Source organism: Dasypus novemcinctus, chromosome 3 (assembly GCF_030445035.2).
Source record: "Dasypus novemcinctus isolate mDasNov1 chromosome 3, mDasNov1.1.hap2, whole genome shotgun sequence".
Lineage (NCBI taxonomy): Eukaryota > Metazoa > Chordata > Mammalia > Cingulata > Dasypodidae > Dasypus > Dasypus novemcinctus.
Window position 1 is genome coordinate 62,135,467 of NC_080675.1, and position 10,998 is coordinate 62,146,464.

Below are 10,998 nucleotides of genomic sequence, written 5' to 3' on the forward strand. Positions count from 1 at the left end.
TAAGAAGTCATCAATCAGTGACTCTCCCAATTTTTAAATGTCGGCTCAAAATTTTCTACAATAATATGCAAGCCAAAGGAAACACCTGCAGACTGAATGTGTTCCCAGGGTTGCCACTTATCTCTGTAGCCTCCGATTCCAGGGTTTCCCCATAGGGAAAGTAGCCTAGAGTCTAAATAGAAAGTGTTCTGAGACTCCTAGTCTGGGATTCAACCTCTAACAGAGGGTTTCCCCTGCTCAGCACCCCCCACCCTCCATATCAAACTGGTCTCTGTGTGAAGGGATTCCCCGTTGTCTGGTAGACCAGTTCCCTCTTCCTTGGTGCCACAAGTGCTTCTCCTCTGTGTGGTGTCCTTATTCTCAGGCTCTATTTTATTTTTCTGTGTGTGAGGAGAGGGAGAAAAAGGGTATATTGTAATGCTGATCCTGGAGGCCTGCCAGCCAAAAATAAACCCACAACAATTTGATGCTCCAGTCTTGCTTGAGTTTTTATAGCCCATGTAGTTGGAACCTGGGCATCCAGTACTCACAGCAGGAATATTAATGGCCATTCAGGCAAGCAACGGAGGAGGATGTGCTTCTGGAGGTCTTGGAGGGCAGCCCCTTGGTGGCAGCCATCCAAGTCTCTACATTTCTGCCCTGCTCTACTGAAGCATCACTGCTTAAAATGGAACTGAGTAAGGAGAAGCATCTACTTCAATGTGGGAACAGCAGGTACAGATTTAGGACTCTCTTGTAAGGCTCTTTTCTTGTGCTCTTTTTGTTGTTGTTTTTTTTCTTAAATTGGAAGAAGGAATCCCTTGCAATAGTCAAGCTCTTGTTGGAGCAGAAGGAAAAGCCAAGAGGTAATTCTCTGAGACATACTCTAAAGGTTTTGGAGGCAGGGGTTGTTCCTACTTGAAAAGAGATGAAAAGAGATCCTCAGCCTGTGCTATCAGAATTATTTCGGATACCAACACCACCCCACGTAGTCCATGTGAATGGCACTCCTGGAGTTGTGGCCCTGCTTAACTGGAGCAAGAGTCCTAAGCTCTGGACAAACCCTGGAAAATTGAAAATACAAACTCTTCCTGCTGAACCCACTACTTCACATGTAAGTCAGGGCAGTTAAACTCCTTCCATGATGTTAGAGGGTTTCAGAGCATAGGAGGCTAAGCCAGACAATCTAGACTCTTAATTCTTCACAGTTCTAGCGACATTTGCCTGCTCTGTATGTTGGCCATTCAGTCTAGGGCTGCTTCCCCCTTGAACTTCACCATCTCATTCTTCTGCCCTGTAAACTTTTTCTGCTCTTTGAACTGATACCAATCCCTACCACAACCCTCATATGTTCCTTTCCTTCTACCCTGTCTATAACTCTTTCCCACCCCCCTTAGCTCCACTGGATGTGGAAGTGAGGGCAGTTGATTAATGGGAACTATGTTCTCCAGGATGTTCAATTCTTTGCTCCCTACATCTTATCCCTACACCCCAAAAAATTGCATGTGTGCGCACACACACACAGATACCTGGTTTCCAACTTCAGCCGAGTGCTCAGATTATTTTAACTGTCTAGTGGACACTTGGAAGGAAGGAGCTGGGATAAGGATTAGAAGAATGAAAGATTAAGTGATTGGAGTGGACGAGCTCAGGCAGATGTGGGAGAAAGGAAGAAAGGCTGGCATGGTATGCCATTGTAAATGCATCAGAAGGGTCAGGTAAGATGAAAATTGAGGAACAGCTGTTGAAATTAACCCTTAGACCACTAATGACCTTGCAGAGAGCTGTTTCTGCAGAGGGTGAGTGCAGAAACCAGACTGCAGCAGGCTGAGGAGTGAATGCCAGATGAGGATAATAAGAGGCTTCTTTAAAGACATTTGCCTGGGGAGGGGAGGAAAGTGTTCAACAGCCTAAAAGCAAGTGAGGTTGGGGGTGTTAGAGATAGACAGACCTGAAATTGAATACTAGTTCCACCTCTTAGCAGCTATGTGAGTTTGGCAGTGTCACCAAGTCTCAGTTTCCTCATCTACGGTGTGAGGCTTCATCAATTATAAGGCAGATAAATCACCATGCACCTGGCACGTCATAAATACCCAAACCCCCCTCCTTGTATTGTAGGCTCAGGGGAATAATCCAGTGGAGAAGGAAAAATTAAAGATTCTGGAGGGGTGATCATTGGTATGGTATGTTCTAGAGGAGATGACACATGATGAGGTCAGCCTCTGAAAGGAGAAAATATTCTTCTGAGACTGGAGGAGATGAAAGGATAGAGGAAGACATAGGTCAGATTTTGAGATGAAGGGGCCAGAAGTTGTGGACTCCACATCAGAAGGCCTCTACAAGGATGTGAGAGTGATGATACCCCTCTCAGTCTTCAGTTCTCGGGGCTTCTTTCCCTATACGACCAATCCGATATTTGAAGAAGGTTGTCTTGTTCAAGTTTGTAGACTGAGCATCAATTTTTGTCATGGATCTAAGGAACTAAGCCTGCCATTTCAGATATAATCAGACACGTGACATGCCCCAGGGGACCACCTCCTCCCTCCCTAGATTCTTGAACTCTGCCACAGAATCAAAGGTTGTTTGGGTTTCCAGCTTCCGTGTCAGTGGAGCTTGCAGTCAACCAAAATCCTAAGTCAGTTTCATACACAGCACCATCAAGATGGGATTCCTTCCTCGTCTATTTGTGCTTCTTTTAATCACTAAGTACAAAACTCTGCTTCTATCCCTTTTAAATTTTGTCTTCACTTTGACCCATCCCGCTAGCCTTTTGGATTCAGTTCCCCTGGCCCCAGAGGCAGAAGTTACATTTCAGACCTGTCAGGTGACTCAGCCCCATTTCATTGACACTGAGTCTGTGTTAGTTTTACCCAGGCGCGCCCTGATTTCCCAGGCAGCACAAACCCGGACTGTGCAAAGATGCTTACAGTTCTTTTTCATGCCTGTGAGGATGGGCAAGGAGTTGGGTTCTAACCTGGGCCAAGGCTGCTTTGGAGAAGTGAATTCCTCCCTGAGGAACTGAGACACCGCTATCAGGAAAGGTTCTGAGTAACATCTGCGTTCAGGTCCAAAACCACTCTTGGGAAATGAAACTAACTGCAAAGAAAGGGAAATATAAATAAATACCCTTCTTCCTGGTAGCAAATGGAGGCAAGACTTCCAGCTGGCACCTGTTGGTGCTCAATAAACCTTCAATGAATATAGAATGAATAGATGAATGTAGGATAATTGTGAATGATTTTTAAGCCACCCCCCGCCCCCATCTCTGTGCTTTGATCCAGGCCATGGTTTGCTGGACATGACAAACTTTGTGTACACGTGGAAGCTGGTAACCCCGGCGTGTGGACAGTGGCTGCTTGGGGCATAGATCTGGGGGTCATGGGTGCCCAGAGATCAAAGAGCTGCCCTCAGCTGTCTGGCAGCAAAGGATTGGGCTCTGGGTACATTTGGCCTTCCCCCAGATCTTCTGGCCTCTTGTTTTACTGTCTCGTGGCCCTTTCATCTTTTCCTCTGCTTCCTCCTTCATTTCTCCTAGGAAGAGTTCATGTGAAGGTTAATGCAAAACAAAACAGCCATTTTGAAAAGCCGCTGTTTCACTCCTGTATTCCCCCAGAAAGATTTGTTGTAAAACCAGTTCCTGGGAAGCTTTGCATAGTTCACAGGTATCAATGGTTCCATTACGCAGAATGCAAGGGAGGGAGGGAGCTGGGGATAAACAAATGCAGTTACTCTCACCTTGGAGGGGGGAAACTGAGGCAGCAGCTCAGTTAAGGAGGGGAAGCTACCAGGACCAAACAGAAGGCACCACTGCTGTTTCCAAAGTGTGACCTGCCATGACAGCCCAAGCCCCAGCCCTTGAGAACTCCATCAGAGCTTCACCATCTCTTCCAGGAGACAGACATGGCTCTTCAAAGACACTTGGAATCATAAATGCAGGCACCCAGCTTATTCTCCTGATTATTTCTTTGTTTTGTTTTGGTAATTGACATGAAATAAACAATTTTTTGAAACAATTTTTATTTTCCGTTTTAGACTAAATTCCTTGAGTGCGGGGACAGTGTCTTTTTCATCTCTGTGAACTTCCACCATGCTTAGAACAGTACCTTATACATAGTAAATGCTTGATATAATAATAATAAGGGTTTTTCTCATCCAGAATGCTCAGGCCCACATTCTACTAATATTTACTGAGCCCCTACCCTATGTCAACCAGCACTTGAAGCAATTGCAAATGTTAACTAGTAATTGGGGAAGCTGGGTTCCATCCCTAAAGATAATTTGTCACATGGTTGTTAATGATCTGCCATTGTGATGTTAGGAGAATCCAGCCAGGGTTCTCCTGAACCCAGAAGGAGCCCTGAGATCAAACCACCTTGTGTGGAATTCCACAGTTCACTTATTTATAAATAGACCCTCCTCCCATATCAAATGGTAGTGAAACATATCAAGAAACACTTCCCACTTTATTTTTTCACCAAGAAAGCTGCTATTGTCTAATCTCAGCTGAGATGGGGTCAAGTAGGGACACAGCTCCTTTGCCTGATCCCTGCCTCCAAATATCCTAAGATGTTTCTATGGGCCTAATACCACTGTAAGTCCAGCTGTCCTTCAGGAACTGAGACGGGGTTAAGGAAGGTGATCCCAGAATGCTGGGGACACATAATGGCAGGGAAGCTGCCCCCAGATGGTCCGCAGATCATTCTATCAGCCTGTGATATTTATTTTCTTCGTTTCTGACATGAGATGTCTGGAATTAGTCTTCTTCACGGTGATCCTCATTGGCATCACCTGAAGTGGAACTGCAGGTATCATTGCTTCCATTGCCCAGAATGCAAGGGAGGGAGGGAGCTGGGATAATCCTATGAGGATTTTTGCTGTGGCACATCGTGGGGTAACCTGATGTGGCAGAGACCCCTAGTGTGCCCAGTAGCCATTCCAGCCTTCTTCCTTTCTCATGGAAATCCCCTCCCCTGCAAAATTTAGCGTGCACAGAGTACTAAGGGTGTCTTTTCTAGCTTCCCTTGCTGCTAAGTGCTCATGTGTCTGTTCTGTCCAATAATATAAGTGAAAGTGATAAGTACAGTTTTCCAGATGCTGAAGGTGATAAGAAAGCAAGAAAAAAGGAGACTGGGTTCCTAAAGCCTAGTTCCAGACTTCATTTGTATGAGAAGGAAATAGATTTCTTTCTGACAGTGCGTAAGGTCTCTCTTTCCAGTGAAGTCACCTTCAGCCTGAAGGTTTGAAGAGCTCTTGAAGTAGAACACACACTCCAAGTTGTGGGCTGGGATCATGACCACTGATCCCCATGACTACCGCTGATTGGCTCTGGAGGGGATTCAAAACAAGGGTGACATGAGGGGATCCTTGGGTCGAGGGAGCCCCACTATGGTCTAAAAATTCTCCATCACCAAAGCAAGGCTCTCGGGCCTCCATTTCAAGTGTATGCTGCCAAGAACACAGTGGAGATAGATCACGTGGTTATGGGGGAGGGAGAGGAATGATTTTAATAAGCAGTGAGAAATTGTAAGTGGCCTTTTACAAACTCAAGCCTCTATGTCTACGTTTCAGTTATTCTTTCTCTTCTCCTCTCTTCTTCTCTCTCCTTTACCTGAAGAAACACCTTGTCTTTGGTTGCTAGAAATCAGCTGACACTACAGCCAGTCAGTGATCAAGTCTTTTTTTTTCCTCCCCACTTCACCCCCCCCCCCCCCCGCAGTTGTCTGCTCTCTGTGTCCATTCACTGTGAGTTCTTCTGCGACCGCTTCCATCCTTATCAGCAGCACCGGGAATCTGTGTTTCTTTTTGTTGCGTCATCTTGTGTCAGCTCTCCGTGTGTGTGGCGCCATTCTTGGGCAGGCTGCACTTTCTTTCGCGCTGGGTAGCTCTCCTTTGGGAGCGCACTCCTTGCATGTGGGGCTCCCCTATGCGGGGGACACCCCTACGTGGCAGGGCACTCCTTGCGTGCATCAGCACTGCGCATGGGCCAGCTCCACACGGGTCAAGGAGGCCCGGGGTTTGAACTGCGGACCTCCCATGTGGTAGACGGATGCCCTAACCATTGGGCCAAGTCTGTTTCCCTTACTTGCAGTTTAAAAAGACTTGATCAGGAAGCGAACTGTGCCCTGCCACGTAGGGGTGTCCCCCGCATAGGGGAGCCCCACATGCAAGGAGTGCGCTCCCAAAGGAGAGCTACCCAGCGCGAAAGAAAGTGCAGCCTGCCCAAGAATGGCGCCACACACACGGAGAGCTGACACAAGATGACGCAACAAAAAGAAACACAGATTCCCGGTGCTGCTGATAAGGATGGAAGCGGTCGCAGAAGAACTCACAGTGAATGGACACAGAGAGCAGACAACCTTGGGGGGAGGGGAGGAGAGAGAAATAAATAAATAAATAAATCTTTTTTTAAAAAAATAAATAAACTGCAAGTAATATAAACTCCAATTCGAATTGACTTAGGCAAGAAAGATAATTTATTAGCCCACATAACTGGTCAGTCAAGGGGCTTCACACACAGCGTGGTTCCGGTGCTTTAACAATGGCATCAGGACTCTTTCTCTCAGCTTTGCTTTCTTCTGTCTATTCCTAACTCTCTCCCCAAGTGGTGGCAAGATGACCTGAAGATCACCTCTATCAGCTTAGCAAGCCCAATGGAAAGCCAGATCCTCCTTCCTAATAGTTCCAGCAAAAATCCTAGGGCTAACTCTTACTTGGAAATTTATCTATGCTTGTATCCATTGCTGATTGGCCAGGAGGATCACCTATGTTACTTGGCCGCCTGGGTCAGGTGTCAGTCCTGGAGTCTGGGTGGGGTCAGCCACACCCAAACCATTTGTACAGTGAGCACTGGAGGGATAATACCCCAAGAAATACCAGGGCAATGCTGAGAAGCCAAAACAAGCTCCCCCACCCCCACCCCATTACCCCCAGAGACACCTGGATTTCAGGTGTCCTGCCCAAGGGACACCTGGCTTACTAATGTTAGTGCTCATCATTAGAGAGACACCTGGGGAAGACCCAGCAAAGGAACTAGAGGTGGTGAGGTGGGGGTGGGGGGCACTAAGCGTAGGAACTCATCTTTTTCCAAGTTGAGCACCTAGGAGGGCTCAGGTTAGGCAAGCGAGTGCTAAGGATGTGGCCACTTGCTGTACAGTGGGGAGGATGACCTGGGACAGGGATCTTGGAAACATGTATGACAATGTCTTCAGAATCATAATTGCTTATTTGAAATCATGGCGAAATCTCCATGGACCAAGGGCTAGAAGTCAAGAGCAGTGAGGCAGAGGGTTGAGGGTCCTGGGCTGGGCATGTCCATGGGGAACCCCAGTTCCTGGCAGGTCTGGCCCAGCCAATGTGTGCTAGATCCCTCTCTTGTGCCCCCGGCACCCTCCCCAGTGATGGAGACTTCAGGCAATGCCCAGATGCCCCAGCTCAAGGAGAATGCTGGGGCCGCACAGTCCACCGTGTGCCCTCTTTGTGCCTGAAAGTTACTGTGGTCTAAATTTACAAATATGAGGATCAGAATGGCAATCCCTGCCCCTCCCCAAAGGAAACCACACCAATAGAACCCAATGGTGGGTCCAGTGAACCCTTTACTCGCTTCATCTCATATCACCGCCACCTTATGAAGCAGGCTTTCTTACCCCCACTGAGAGGAGGAAGCCAAGACAGACCCCTTAGTTTAGGGGATTTGCACAAAGTCACAGAAACTCTTTATCACTTGCTGGCCCTCCAACTCCAATAAAAACAACAAATCTCCCACTATGTCAACAATGCCTGTGTTGGTCATTATGGGAGAGAGAAAACCTGGGCCCAAGGCACAGCACTATTGCTCCTGCAAAGCTCTGCAGTCTAGAAAACATATTGCATTCGTGCTCCCCACTGAATGCTGTTGGCCTCATCCACCTACTCAGGGGCAACATCCACCTACTCAGGGATGCAATGCCCATCCCTGGATAAGGCCACCTCCTTTTCCCTACCTTGCCATTCTGGGTGCTGCCTGGATGCCTGGGGTTAGAAATTGGATTAGGAATTTAATTTTCTTTGCCATTTTGGACTTAGACTGAGGATCAGGAGTATGAGTTTACAGCACAGCCTTTCACTGACCCATTTCCTAAAATAAGATTATGGTCATCTCCCAGAACAATCAGGATTAAGGACACTCTTAGGTCCAACCTGAAGAAGAGAAGCTATGTTCTGATGGAATAACGCAAAAAATAATCCTTATTTTTAAATAAATAAAAATCAAGGCGAGAGGGCTCTCAGCATTTAAACTTCATAGACTATTGGAATCTAAATCTCAGAGTTAAATATAACACTGCAACAAATATTAAAGACAGTGTAACACAAAGGCATCAGAAGCAGCACCAGAAATTTGCTGAGGCCATCATTTAATTAATCCAAGTTGAACATATGGCTTTGGTTACATGTGGTTCCAGGCCAGAGGCATGAAAGTCTGCATTCGTGGGAGAGCCAGGAAGGAAAGCTGCCCATGCAGGCCACAGAGTGAGGGAGTGCCCTCCACAACAGCCCCCCCAACTTGACCCACTTTCTGGCATCCCTTCTTTGGGGTACAAGCTGTGCCCATCCTCTAACTTGACTCCCGCACCAGCCCAACTGCTTGTAACAGTATTTCTTCCCAGACTAAGATTGTCTTCAAAGCATGGATATTGCCTAATAATGAGTGAATGTCATGAATGGGCTTTAGAATCCATGGTGTTTGTTGAGAGAATGAAAGAATGATCACACATTGACAAAGGGAGGGAGACAGGAAGACAGCTGTGACCAAGAAAATCCTTGAGGACCCTGGAGATATTTGGCTGTACGTAAGGTGATCGAATCTGTTATTATGATTTAACTTTTTTTTTAAAGATTTATTTATTTCTCTCCCTTCCCCGCCACCCCCACCCCTACCCCAGTTGTCCGTTCTCTGTGTCTACTCGTTGTGTGTTCTTCTTTGTCTGTTTCTGTTATTGTCAGCGGCACGGGAATCTGTGTTTCTCTTTGTTGCGTCATCTTGTGTCAGCTCTTCATGTGTCCGGCGCCATTCCTGGGCAGGCTGCACTTTCTTTCGCGCTGGGCGGCTGTCCTTACCGGGCGCACTTCTTGCGCGTGGGGCTCCCCTAGGTGGGAGATACCCCTGCGTGTCAGGGCACTCCTTGCGCGCATCAGCACTGCACATGGGCCAGCTCCACACGGGTCAAGGAGGCCCAGGGTTTGAACCGCGGACCTCCCATGTGGTTGACCGACGCCCTAACCACTGGGCCAAGTCCACGTCCATGATTTAACTTTATAAGTCATTAGAAAAGGTGAGAGAGTGAATCAAGTTCTTTTGATTGAAAGGAGCAGAAACACATTAGGTTCCCTGAAGGATTGGGAGGCTAAGGCCATAAATGGATAAGACAGCAAGGGCCATATACCATATGATGGGCCCCAGGGCAACCCAGGAAAAGCCGTGCAGCCTGGCTTCATGGGAGGAATGGGAGTGTCAGAACCTGTGGAGCCTGACAGAGCCCAGGATGTACTTCAGGAACCCAGACGTCTTTCAAGAACAAACACAACTCTAAAAAACACTATCTCTTCTTGGCCTCAGCAGCAGGGATCCTTCCAGACCCCCATGCTCAGCCATGAGGACACCTCAGATATTTCATCTTTACTCCTGTTCTTCCTCCTGCTATGAAATAGTGAACGCACCTTTTGTTCTGTATGCTTTTATTTTATTTTATTTTATTTCTATTGTGATGACATAGATACAACAGAAAATTTCCCATTTTAACCACTTTCAAGCGTTAATCACAGTCACCATCCTGTACTATCATCATCCCTTAGCAAAACTTTTTTATTACGCAAAACAGAAACTCTAAACCCATTAAGTATCATCTCCCCCTGTCTCCGCCCCCCCATCCCATCCCTGGGAACCTGTAATATAATTTCTATCTCTATGAATTTGCATGTTCTAGGTATTTCATATAAATAAAATCATGCAATATTTGTCCTTTTGTGTCTGGCTTATTTCACTCAACCTAATATCTTTGAGGTTCATCTATGTTGTCGCATGCATCAAGACTTCATTCCTTTTTATGGCTGAACAATATTCCATTGTGTAGATACCACATTTTGTTTATCCATTCATCTGTTGATGGACACTGGGTTGTTTCCACCTTTTGGTTATTGTGAATAATGCTGCTATGAACAACAGGATACGAGTATCGTTTGAGACCTTGCTTTCAATTATTTTGGGTATATACATGAAGTAGAATTGCTGGGTCATATGCTAATTCTATATTTAACTTTCTGAGGAACCATTAAACTTTTCCACAGTGGCAACCACCATTTTACATTCCCATCAACAATGCACTAGGATTCCTAGTCTCCAAATCCTCACCAGCACTGTTTACTTTTTGTTTTAAATAATAGCCATTATAGTGGGTATGAAGTAGTATCTCACTATGGTTTTGATTTGCATTTCCCAAATGACTAATGACATTGAGCATCTTTCCATGTGGGTACTGGTCATTTGTATATCTTCTCTGGAGAAGGGTCTACTCATGAAGTCCTTTACCCATTTTATAAAATAGGGTTGTTTGTCTTATTGTTGAGTTGGAGTTCTTTGTATACTCTGAATATTAAACTCTTATCAGATACATATATGGTTTCCAAATATTTTCTCCCATTCTGCAGGTTGTCTTTTCACTTTCTTGACAATGTCCTTTGATGCAAAAAAGTTTTTAATTTTGGGGAAGTCCCGTTTATCTACTTTTTCCTATTGTTGCTCATGTTTTTATTGTAAAATCTAAGAATCCACTACCTAATACAAGGTCCTGAGAAATTTTCCTATGTTTTCTTCTAAACTTTAAATCTCCTTGTCAAATTTGCTAAAGTAGAGGATCTCACTGGTCCAGCTGGGTCTAGCCTTCACATTGTCTGATCAACCAGCAGGTGGGCTGCCGCTGGGGTCAGGTGCATGGCCATGACTCATTCAGCCATGCACAGGGAGGTGCAGTCATGTGTGTGGGGGCA